We start from the raw sequence: 12,606 nt of genomic DNA, 5'->3' as shown, positions 1-12,606 counted from the left end.
GAAGTAGTGAGACGATCCAACTCCCGTTTTACCCAATTACGAAGGGCCACAGGAATGGGCCGAGCCCGAAAAAACTTAGGCCGAGCAGTGGGTTTGAGCGTGATATGAGCTTCAAATTTAAAAAGGGAAATGGATAGGTTAAAGTTAGATATAGTGGGAATTAGTGAAGTTTGGTGGCAGGAGGAACAAGACTTTTGGTCAGGTGATTACAGGGTTATAAATACAAAATCAAATAGGGGTAATGCAGGAGTAGGTTTAATAATGAATAAAAAAATAGGAGTCCGGGTTAGCTACTACAAACAGCATAGTGAACGCATTATTGTGGCCAAGATAGACACGAAGCCCACGCCCACTACAGTAGTACAAGTTTATATGCCAACTAGCTCTGCAGATGATGAAGAAATTGATGAAATGTATGACGAGATAAAATAAATTATTCAGGTAGTGAAGGGAGACGAAAATTTAATAGTCATGGGTGACTGGAATTCGTCAGTAGGAAAAGGGAGAGAAGGAAACATAGTAGGTGAATATGGATTGGGGGGAAGAAATGAAAGAGGAAGCCGCCTTGTAGAATTTTGCACAGAGCATAACTTAATCATAGCTAACACTTGGTTCAAGAATCATAAAAGAAGGTTGTATACCTGGAAGAATCCTGGAGATACTAATAGGTATCAGATAGATTATATAATGGTAAGACAGAGATTTAGGAACCAGGTTTTAAATTGTAAGACATTTCCAGGGGCAGATGTGGATTCTGACCACAATCTATTGGTTATGAACTGCAGATTGAAACTGAAGAAACTGCAAAAAGGTGGGAATTTAAGGAGATGGGACCTGGATAAACTGAAAGAACGAGAGGTTGTACAGAGTTTCATGGAGAGCATAAGGGAACAATTGACAGGAATGGGGGAAAGAAATACAGTAGAAGAAGAATGGGTAGCTCTGAGGGATGAAGTAGTGAAGGCAGCAGAGGATCAAGTAGGTAAAAAGACGAGGGCTAATAGAAATCCTTGGGTAACAGAAGAAATATTGAATTTAATTGATGAAAGGAGAAAATATAAAAATGCAGTAAATGAAGCAGGCAAAAGGGAATACAAACGTCTCAAAAATGAGATCGACAGGAAGTGCAAAATGGCTAAGCAGGGATGGCTAGAGGACAAATGTAAGGATGTAGAGGCTTGTCTCACTAGGGGTAAGATAGATACTGCCTACAGGAAAATTAAAGAGACCTTTGGAGAGAAGAGAACCACTTGTATGAATATCAAGAGCTCAGATGGAAACCCAGTTCTAAGCAAAGAAGGGAAGGCAGAAAGGTGGAAGGAGTATATAGAGAGTTTATACAAGGGCGATGTACTTGAGGACAATATTATGGAAATGGAAGAGGATGTAGATGAAGATGAAATGGGAGATAAGATACTGCGTGAAGAGTTTGACAGAGCACTGAAAGACCTGAGTCGAAACAAGGCCCCGGGAGTAGACAACATTCCATTAGAACTACTGATGGCCTTGGGAGAGCCAGTCATGACAAAACTCTACCATCTGGTGAGCAAGATGTATGAGACAGGCGAAATACCCACAGACTTCAAGAAGAATATAATAATTCCAATACCAAAGAAAGCAGGTGTTGACAGATGTGAAAATTACCGAACTATCAGTTTAATAAGTCACAGCTGCAAAATACTAACGCGAATTCTTTACAGACGAATGGAAAAACTAGTAGAAGCCGACCTCAGGGAAGATCAGTTTGGATTCCGTAGAAATGTTGGAACACGTGAGGCAATACTAACCTTACGAATTATCTTAGAAGAAAGATTAAGAAAAGGCAAACCTACGTTTCTAGCATTTGTAGACTTAGAGAAAGCTTTTGACAATGTTAACTGGAATACTCTCTTTCAAATTCTGAAGGTGGCAGGGGTAAAATACAGGGAGCGAAAGGCTATTTACAATTTGCACAGAAACCAGATGGCAGTTATAAGAGTCGAGGGGCAGGAAAGGGAAGCAGTGGTTGGGAAAGGAGTGAGACAGGGTTGTAGCCTCTCCCCGATGTTATTCAATCTGTATATTGAGCAAGCAGTAAAGGAAACAAAAGAAAAATTCGGAGTAGGTATTAAAATTCATGGAGAAGAAGTAAAAACTTTGAGGTTCGCCGATGACATTGTAATTCTGTCAGAGACAGCAAAGGACTTGGAAGAGCAGTTGAACGGAATGGACAGTGTCTTGAAAGGAGGATATAAGATGAACATCAACAAAAGCAAAACGAGGATAATGGAATGTAGTCAAATTAAATCGGGTGATGCTGAGGGGATTAGATTAGGAAATGAGACACTTAAAGTAGTAAAGGAGTTTTGCTATTTAGGGAGTAAAATAACTGATGACGGTCGAAGTAGAGAGGATATAAAATGTAGACTGGCAATGGCAAGGAAAGCGTTTCTGAAGAAGAGAAATTTGTTAACATCGAGTATAGATTTAAGTGTCAGGAAGTCGTTTCTGAAAGTATTTGTATGGAGTGTAGCCATGTATGGAAGTGAAACATGGACGATAACCAGTTTGGACAAGAAGAGAATAGAAGCTTTCGAAATGTGGTGCTACAGAAGAATGCTGAAGATAAGGTGGGTAGATCACGTAACTAATGAGGAGGTATTGAATAGGATTGGGGAGAAGTTTGTGGCACAACTTGACTAGAAGAAGGGATCGGTTGGTAGGACATGTTTTGAGGCATCAAGGGGTCACAAGTTTAGCATTGGAGGGCAGCGTGGAGGGTAAAAATCGTAGAGGGAGACCAAGAGATCAATACACTAAGCAGATTCAGAAGGATGTAGGTTGCAGTAGGTACTGGGAGATGAAGAAGCTTGCTCAGGATAGAGTAGCATGGAGAGCTGCATCAAACCAGTCTCAGGACTGAAGACCACAACAACAACAACAACAATGAGCTTCAAAGTCGTTTGCACGGCCTAACCCAGGAGAAAAAAGGGACAAAAATGTCGTCGACAAGGAATCCAGTTGAGCATAAGGAATAGCATCAGAGACAATATTGACAGAGTCATCTATGGAGAACCCAAAAACGCGAAAGGCATCGAAACCAAAAAGATTTTCCGCATTGCTCTGGTCAACCACAAATATGGGAACAGTGCGAACGACAGATTTGTAAGATACCTCAGCATTAAACTGTCCCAAGAGAGAAAAATCTTCTGTTTATTGTACGTCCGTAATTGCCGAGTGACAGGTGACAGGAGTGGAGAACCCGACTGAAGATACGTCTGAGAATTAATTATAGTGGCAGCAGAACCGGTATCCACTTGCATGCGAACATCTCGACCAAGGATTTGGACAGTGAGGAATAACTTCCCTGAAAGGGAAGAAGTGCAATTGACAGAGAACACAGAATCAGAATCAGCGTCATGTTCATGAACATCATGTATGCGGTTAGATTTGCAAACGGAAGACACATGACCTTTCTTTTTGCAATTGTGACACACAATCCTCGCGTGAATGTTTCGTAAAACACCGCGGACATGAAGGAAGTTGCCGGGGGTTTTGCTGCAGTTTCTGAGCGGGTTGTTTACGGTAGGCCGAGGCTGCGCGTGAGATCGCACTGCGGCCACGTCGGCCGGCGGGGACACGCCGCACGCGTCGTCAACAGCGCACAGAGGTTGTATTTCCCCGACATCACCCCAAGCCTCTATTTGCGACCCAGAGGCGTGAGAAATTTCAAAAGACTGCGCAATGGAGAGAACTTCATCTAGAGTCGGATTCGCCAACTAAAGGGCACGTTGCCGAACTTCTTTGTCGGGCACCGACTGGATAATAGCATACCGTACCATGAAATCGGCATAGGATTCTTTGTGAACGTCAGTAACAAACTGACACTTTCGACTGAGGCCGTGAAGTTCAGCAGTCCAAGCGCGATAGGATTGATGTGGCTGTTTTTGACAACGATAAAAGGCAACACGAGAGGCTACCACATGCGTTTGCTTTTGAAAATAGACAGACAGAAGTGAGCACATTTCAGCAAAGGACAAAGATGCAGGATCCTTCAAAGGAGCCAACTGCGACAACAACCGATACATTTGAGGTGAAATCCAGGAAAGGAACAGAGATTTACATGGTTGTTTGTCCGTGACATGAAATGCCAAGAAGTGCTGTCGAAGATGTTTTTCATAATCAGACCAGTCTTCTGCCGTCTCGTCGTAAGGAGGAAAAGGAGGTACAGCCAACGACGAGAAACGCCCCGCATTTGACGCCGCAATGAAATTGCGAATCGCCGCTGTTAGAAGCGTTTGCTGTTCAAGGAGATTTTGCAATAGTTGCTCGACAGTAGCCATGGAACCCTGTGGGTCAACGGTGAAAAGGAAAAATCCACTACCTTGTCGCCAATTGTTATAACGTCAAGTTTAACAAATATATTTCAGAATGATACAACACATATAAGGCACAGAGTAAGTTGACAAGCAAGACATGTGTACATGTTAGTATTCGAATGAGCACTGAGTCCCAGTCTAGCGGCCGCTGCTCGGCTGGCTGCTCAGGTGGCACAGCTGCTGCATGGCTGGCAGACAGCGCCGCACGTAGAGGACGCGCGTAATTGCGCGGCGGCACTTTGAATGATCGGAGAGTCACAACAGTAACCACCCAACTTAGAGCTGAGGCATTGAGCAGATGACAGTACATAAAAAAGGCCAAACACTTTCAGACAATGTCCTTCCTCTGAGGAGCTGCACATACAATGTTTATTAGCCAAACTGGTATTTGGGTGCATAACCCGTTGTTGGTGGTATGTGAACAGGAACAAACAACCGTATGTGCATCAATTTCTACAACATGATAATTGCACACATAACAGCAGAAAAATAAGTCTACTTACATCATGTTTGTATATCGAATGAAATGTGTGTCAGTTACAAATTCTTTATGATGATCAGTCTGAGGTGCAGCTATTAGATTGGTGCATAAGTTTACAGCATTTTTGTTTTGCATGTTGGTATTCTGGTTACTATCGTTTTATTTGTTGTTCACTGTTGCTATTTTTGTTTACATATAGTCATTTGGTCATTTGGAAATAGCAAGTGGATCTGTAGACACTAAAAAATGAAGTGCCAAGTGAAGAAATCTGAACATTTCTGACATTCTTCTGCCTGAGTTCAATAGAGAGTGACAACAGCACAGGCAACCAGAAACATTTGCACAATGCATGAATATAGTGCAATTGGACATGTTTTGACATTAGTGGCTCTCCATGTTCAGGAAGACCTTTGGGGTTTGATCCACAATAACCCACATCAGTGTACTTAATGCAATGGAAAAGGTTCAAAAATTGGGTGTACAGTACAGCATGCTCATATCCAGTCACAAAAAATGTCAAATTTGTAGTTCAATCATGTTAAAATCTATTGTTGAAATCCCGAATTGACTCTGAAATAAATGTTCAAAAAGAATTTGGGAAAATTTAATTGGCTGATCACTTACAAAATAACAGGATGAGCCAGCCACACTCTTAACACATTAAAATCTTCTCCCTAAAAATTTAGAAATTCAGACATCTCACAAAATCTTGAAAGTTGTACCATATTCATCTCATTGTCAGGCAAAATACAGGACAGATTGACTGGCATACTAATCTTCACCCTCTTGCCTGAAAATAAAATACATTCAGTTAAAAAATAGCATACTGTAATATGTACACCACAAGCTCTACAGGTTGAAGGGTCCTCCTGCTGGAGTAGGAAGCCATGCATCGTCAGACTGTGCCCTATAGCTACATGAGAAGTACTTCATGACATCCCAATGGCTGGAAGGAGACATGCCACGGCATAAAAGTTGGTTTTTGTATGCACAACTTACTGTCCCTCACTTCCAGCCGTTCTTTTCCCCAACTGACACACAACAATGTAGCTCAACACTGAGCTTGTAGGGAAACAGAACAGTTAAATGCCTGATTTAGAAAAAACGCTTCCTTGGCAGTCACTTTTGCTGACTCATTTCCCTGAATTTCCTTGTGTTCTTGTACCCAGCAGAATGCCATCCACTTCCTGAGCCTTTGCATCTTGAGACGGAAGTCCTGGATGTTCAGGTCATTTTTATCTGCTGGGTAAATCCACTGAATAAATTGAAAGGTGTTTAAGGAGTTGAAGCAGACAAAAATATTCACAGCAGGGGTATGTCCTGTCTTCTTCAGTGCACTGAAGATCATATGCATCTCTGCATAATAGAGAGTAATTTGCTAGTAAATGAATCTTGAGGACATACTCCAGGAAAACCACTGAGCAGCCAAGAGTTGCCCCCTGCCGAGACTCATCTGTAAATACAGTTACATAGTTGTGATACGATTTAATATTAATTAAAACTCACTCATTTAAAATTTAATTAAAACTCAAATCAGAAACATAGACAAGAGTGCTCCCTCTCCTGTACCACTGCAAATCCAAAATTATTCTGGGGCTCTTCAGTAGCCAAGATGGCAGTCAGCTCAAGCCCCAGGTAAGTGTTGGTATTTTTCCAACAGCAAGTGCCCTTTGCACGGATCCCGAACAGCCTTGTTGCTCACAGATTTATAAAAGTTGCTTCCATGGGAGGGCGAGCAAAGATTTGATATGCTGGTGAATTGGAACAGCAAAGAACCTTTAAGCCTGACATACCACAAGGAACTGCTGCCAGATGGCAAGTGGCAGCTCCCCATCCTCAGCACAGAGGCTACGTAATTACCTGTGGCCACCCAAATCCCCCTCATGGTGGATAGCATCAAGGATCTTGAGATAACTAGGCTCCACTGATCCATAAACCATACAGCCACAATGTAGCCTGATTTGCACTAATGCTTTTTAAAACATGAAAAGACTCACTCTGCCTGCTTCCTCCCCTCCTGACGCACACACGCACCTGTCGAAAAATCAAAAATCAGTAACAGCAGCCCACTCTTCTAATTGGAAAACATGATTTTCATATAAAATACTGCCTTGAGAGACACCACTGTCTCCCTAAAATATGACAGACGGAACTCCACGAACTCGGTATCTAAACTGTGACAGAGCGGCAGGATGACTTTGAGTGGGCAAGTGTTGTAGTGACTTGAGAATTTCAGAGTAAATTCTAGACACTCGGCCTTCTGCCATCTCAAACACCAGATATTTTAAAAGTATGTAAGAGAGCAGAAACATATCTACTGCGCTGTCAGTTTCTGCGTGCAGGTTGGAAGTTTGTAATGGGAAGATGATAAGCGGGGCAGTCAAACGACGCCATCAAGTGTTTGCCGCAAGAGCCACAGACACTGCATGAGAGGACTTGGAGTAATTAAATGCTATTCTCTGCTGTGTCAGTGAATATGAATGTTGAAAAAAAAAGAAGACTTTTAACTTACATCATGTCTTAGCTCAGAATGAAGCAAGAAGCATGGGACGTCTATAAATTATTTGGTTGTTAAAACCACGTAATTGTGGTTATATTTAATTGTATCAAATGGGTTAAAAGCTCAAAATACGAGAAGATGGAAATATTTATATGTGAAATGCAAGAATGTTACTGTGCATAATCCAATACATTGTTAACTGGTGAAAACATACATTTTGTATATTTACTCTACATGTTTTATTATCAGATACCATTAGAACATGGCGACCAACGTGATCAGGACTCGAAGAAAGAGGAATTTTCAAACGAAATCAAGATAAAAATACTTATGAGTTGCTATAGCAACCAATAGTAACAAGGCAGGGAAATACTTGATTCGGTCATGACTGGGAGGAGTTTCATGAGCTTCAAAGAGTGCTGAGTCCAAGTCTCACATGGAAAAGAGGCAGTTATTGGTCTCAGAGCTACTGGATATGAAGTCCAACCCATCCCTTTCTATGTTCATATTATGATGGGATGCTGGATCAAGACTGGAAAAACAAGTAGTTTTGGCAAAATTCTGTGCCACTGGCTGGCCAGTGACTCTTTGATTGCCACCAGCTCGAACCTGGTAACATGTGGTCATAGATCTTCACAGTAAATAAGAAACAGGTTGGCATCTGTGCAAGATGATCACTGAGAGCCTTAAAAACTAGGCTGTCATTTAGGGGAACATGTAAGGAGCACTGTGCCACCTTATATGGCACATGTATTATTGTAGCACCTGCTTGCAAGTTTGTGTTGAAGAGGAGAGGCAAGGTTGTCATTGTCGACCTTTGTATCTGCACAGTGAGTGTACTAATGTGTGCAAACTTAGCTTATCACTTAGCATACAAATGGGATAAACATCTGAACTGTCTTCTCAAGCACAGGGTGTCAAACAGACATTCTAAGTAAAAATGAACCTGGCCCCATAAGGCAGCTGATATTAAGTGCAGATCATAACAAAAACCATTAGAAATGCTGCTGCCACGTAACTAGAATGCATGAATTAATAAAGGTGAAAGTTTTTTGTCTATTCTAGAAAGACAAAACAGCTATTCCCTTTTTTATTCTACATATAATTTATCAACTGTGCTTTCAGGGATCAAGTGATACAGAACAATCATGTTCAATTACTTTTGACACTCAATAACAAAATATTTAACTCTTGGACATTCTGAATTGAAAATTATTAAAATCGTTATCTCTACACATGAGAAATTTTTATCACAGGAAAGAATGATTAAAAATCTTCATCAACTCATTTTCATCTATTTTGTCATTGCTGGTCAATGCACTGAGTTGGTGGAGAATAAATTTACTTTTTGTACCAATGAAAAAACTCTCATGTACTCAATGTGAGGGAAGGTTAGTATCCTAAATTTTGATATTCAATGGTCAAAGTGTATGCAAGTTGGAGTGAGCAAAATCTAGACAAACATTTACTTTGGCCTAATGCACGATGGTACTTTACCACGCAGCATCTGCAACAGCATTGTCTCCATGCTGGATCTGAAACACTGATTCCCTACTCTGGCCTTGACTGAATTCACTCAGCCTCAACTTTCCTGTGTTCTGTAGAACTTTAATCTTTCCCTAGTTGAAATAAAGGCTGTTCCACACTCACAAAGGGTTGGAGCAATGTGCACAAATTATTTGTGCACAAAAATTCCCACAGGAATATTTAACTACCACTTTGGTATCTGTCGCCACGATATGTGAAGCGTATCATCCTCACTTCGCAGAAAGCAATCCTCTCAATGCCCTTGCTTATTTCCACAAACGAGGAGACGAGGGAGAGGGATCTCAATTTTAGGTCTCAAAATGCTTTTATATAATGGAGATCTCCCCACCTCATCACGTCTGCATTGCCCAGTACAGCTTCAGCCAATCACCATCTCGCTACAAGTGAATTTTGTTTTTCTTGCTGGGTCGCAGCCTAGTCCTGTTAATGCCGTGGAGCCACATACCCTTGGTCCTGGCTGTATTTCCATTAAAAGGAATAATGTATTGTTCTGGCCTTATCCCTTTCTGCACTGAAGCTCACCATTCTCTTGTTAAATGGGGTTTTCCGATGCCATTAATCACCTGCTCGGTTCATCTCCAAAATGCGTTTCACTTTAACCTGTTTATTCATGCCCCTGTCCATATATTGGTAGATATTGTTTTGTTAGTTTTCAGTACATGAGATTAACTGCAGTTGCCTTTTATTGATATAATATAATTAGTATTTTCTGAGGATCTCATACTGTTTCGTACTGTCATTATGGATCAAGCTTATGTAAGGTCTGTAAAATCCAGACATATTACAAGGAGTGTTGTTCGTTACTGACGAATATGGATGCACCATCTTTACCTCTCTTCTCACTGAGGCCTTCCTTCCTGTGAATGCTTTAAATCCATACTACTGGGCTGACAGACCCTTTAAAGTGTGTCTCTTGAAGATGTAGACACAAGGTTCTGCCCTGTGTCAAGAGTCTTAGTTCTTACATGTGAACTCTAAACCCATTCACATTCCATTGCAGTATGGGAACCATTTTATTAGTGAAAGTTTTCTGCAAAATATTTTTTGTTTATTGTGTTATACAGCTTTTATAAATTGTAGAAATGATACCTTAAGATATTTTATACTGGGACTGGTTTTGGAGAAATTCATTTTCCAGTACAGGTTTTTGTTAAAAGCAAGAACACAACATCAAAAATATATTATTTATACATAATATTTAGCCACACAGAAATAGATCCATGGAGTGCTCTTTTCCACATTGAGATAACTGCAAAACAACGAATTTTGTAGCTCTTTCCAGCACATAGGAGGAAGACAATGAATTAAAGTTGTTACTTGTTTCTTCATCCAGGTTCCAACTTCAACAAACCAAATGCAAATACAAAGCTCTGTTTTGAAGTCTTAACACTATATGCATGCCTGTTTGTTACAGATGAATTCTGACATATGGACATCTCTCCATTTCATAGTCTATCTCATTCAGAAGTTGTGACATTACTTCTATTCAAAAGAGAATTTGTCTGACTTAAAATTTCATCTGGCAAAGTGACACATGATAGTACAGTAGCTTTACTGATCATGTGACCCCCTCACTTTGCAGTTTTGCTCTACCAAGCCAGTGATTTAAGCACATCCGCATAGGTAAGTCAGACAGCAGCAACCGGCCAAGGCAGATGCAGCAACAGGGAAGTAACCAATTTTGTGACTTTTATGAGTTCCTAACCGTTCTCACATTTTTGTTTGTGTCAGAAAGTAAACCGATTTTGTGACATTACAAGTTCCTAATTAGTCTCTCCTGAGTGCTTCGATAGTTCGGTTTTTGAATCTCTGCTTATTAATCTAATTTATTAGACACAGTTCATTTATTTTTGTCAGTGTCTACAGTAGAGTTCCACAGCACATGCCGACAGTCCATTTATCTGGGTAGTGTAGTTTCCCACAATCATTAGAATGGATAGGGATTGTTATTGTTGTGTGTGGAAGGGAGCCAAGTTGGTGACACTTTGTTCTCAGCTCCAGGCTGTGATGACTTTGGTCACACAGCTTGAAGCTGCAGTGGATGGGCACCACTGTTGTGGGGAGGCTGTGAGGATCCAATGGATGGCCAGCCCAATTACTGCTCACACTGAGGTTGACCCCTCACCTGTGGTCGAATAGGAGGTCACCTCGGGGTGTGGCAGGTGATGAAAGAGTACCCAGGGTGCTGCATGTAAGGCTTTCCCGGTTAGCCTGACAAACAGATTCTACGTTCTGACTGTGGCTGACACTGTCGCTCAGCCAGATGCAGTCACCTGTCCTGTTTCAGAGGATACCTCTCAGCTGCAAGATCTGGGCAATCACAGAGGGTGTGATTATTGATAGTTGGGAGCTACACCAATAGGCGTGTTATGAGGACCCTTAGGGACATGGCTGCCAAGAAGGGGAAGAAAGCCAGTGTGCATTCCATGTGCATACCAGGAGGAGTCATTCCAGACTGTGTAATGGGTCCTTCCACATGCCATGAAGAGCACAGAGTGCAGCCAACTGTGGGTGGTGGCTCACATCAGTACTGATGATGTGTCTCACTTTGGATCAGAAGAGATTCTCTCTGGTTTCGAGCGGCCAACATGAGTGGTAAAGGCTGCCAGTCTTCCCTGTGAGATGAAAGCAGAGCTAACCATTTGCAGCATAGTTGATAGGACAGATTGCGAACATATGGTACAGAGCCGAGTGGAGGGTCTGGCAGTCTTTTAGGTTAGAGGATCTCAGGAAAACATAAAATGGGCCTCAGTCACAAAGGATGGAGGCCAAACACAGGAAGAACATAGAAACAGGAACCATCGGTACAACAGCTGTAAATTGTCGTAGCTCTATTGGGAAAGTACAAGAGCTCCAAGCGCTAATAGAAAGCGCTGATGCTCAAATCGTGATAGGCACTGAAAGCTGGCTAAAGCCAGAGATAAAGTCAGCCAAAAGTTTTGCGAAGAACCTTATGGTGTTCCAAGAACATAGGCTAAACACAGTTGGTGGTGGCGTATTTGTTGCTGTTAGAAGTAGTTTACCTAGTCGCAAAATTGAAGTAGATAGTGCCGGTGAGTTAGTAAGGGCAGAGGTCATTCTTGGCAACTGGAATAATATAATAATTGATTCCTTTTACCAACCTCCCAATTCATTTGATGTTATTGCTAAAAGGTTCAAAGAAAACTTGAGTTTGATTTCAAACATGTACCCGACTCATACAATTATAGTTGGTGGTGACTTTAATTCAACCTCAATATGTTGGTGAAAATACATATTTAAATCCGGAGGTACACATAAAACTTCATCCGAAATTGTGCTAAAAACATTCTCAAAATTATTTCAAGCAGTTAGTTTATGAGCCCATGCAAATAGTAAACAGTTGTGAAAATAAACTTGACCGCTTAGCAACAAATAATACTCAGCTAATAACGAGCATCAAAATGGATACAGGGATTAGTGAACACATGGTTGTTGTAGTGAGATTGAGTATTGTAACCTCCAAATCTACATCTACATATATACTCTGCTAGCCACCAAGCAGTGTGTGACGGAAGGCATTATTAGTGCCAAAGTCATATTCCCCCCCACCCCCACCCCCTCCCCCTGTTCCACTCACAGATTGCGCGAGATAAAAACGACTGTCTGAATGCCTCAGTATGAGCTCTAATTTCCCTTATCTTTGAATGGTGATCATTGTGCGATTTGGAAGTTGGTAGTAGTAATATATGCTCTACATC

General features: G+C 41.3%; 1 protein-coding gene across 2 annotated transcripts in view; it reads right to left on the bottom strand.

Moving 5' to 3' along the window:
• Window positions 1-12,606, bottom strand: part of LOC126194896 (uncharacterized) — a 183,296-nt gene that overhangs the window by 23,196 nt on the left and 147,494 nt on the right. The gene's annotated exons all lie outside the window — the stretch shown is intronic.

The sequence above is a fragment of the Schistocerca nitens genome, chromosome 7, assembly GCF_023898315.1.
Source record: "Schistocerca nitens isolate TAMUIC-IGC-003100 chromosome 7, iqSchNite1.1, whole genome shotgun sequence".
Classification (NCBI taxonomy): Eukaryota; Metazoa; Arthropoda; class Insecta; order Orthoptera; family Acrididae; genus Schistocerca; species Schistocerca nitens.
The sequence above is the reverse complement of the archived record's forward strand: the minus strand, read 5'-3'. Positions and strand labels throughout refer to the sequence as shown.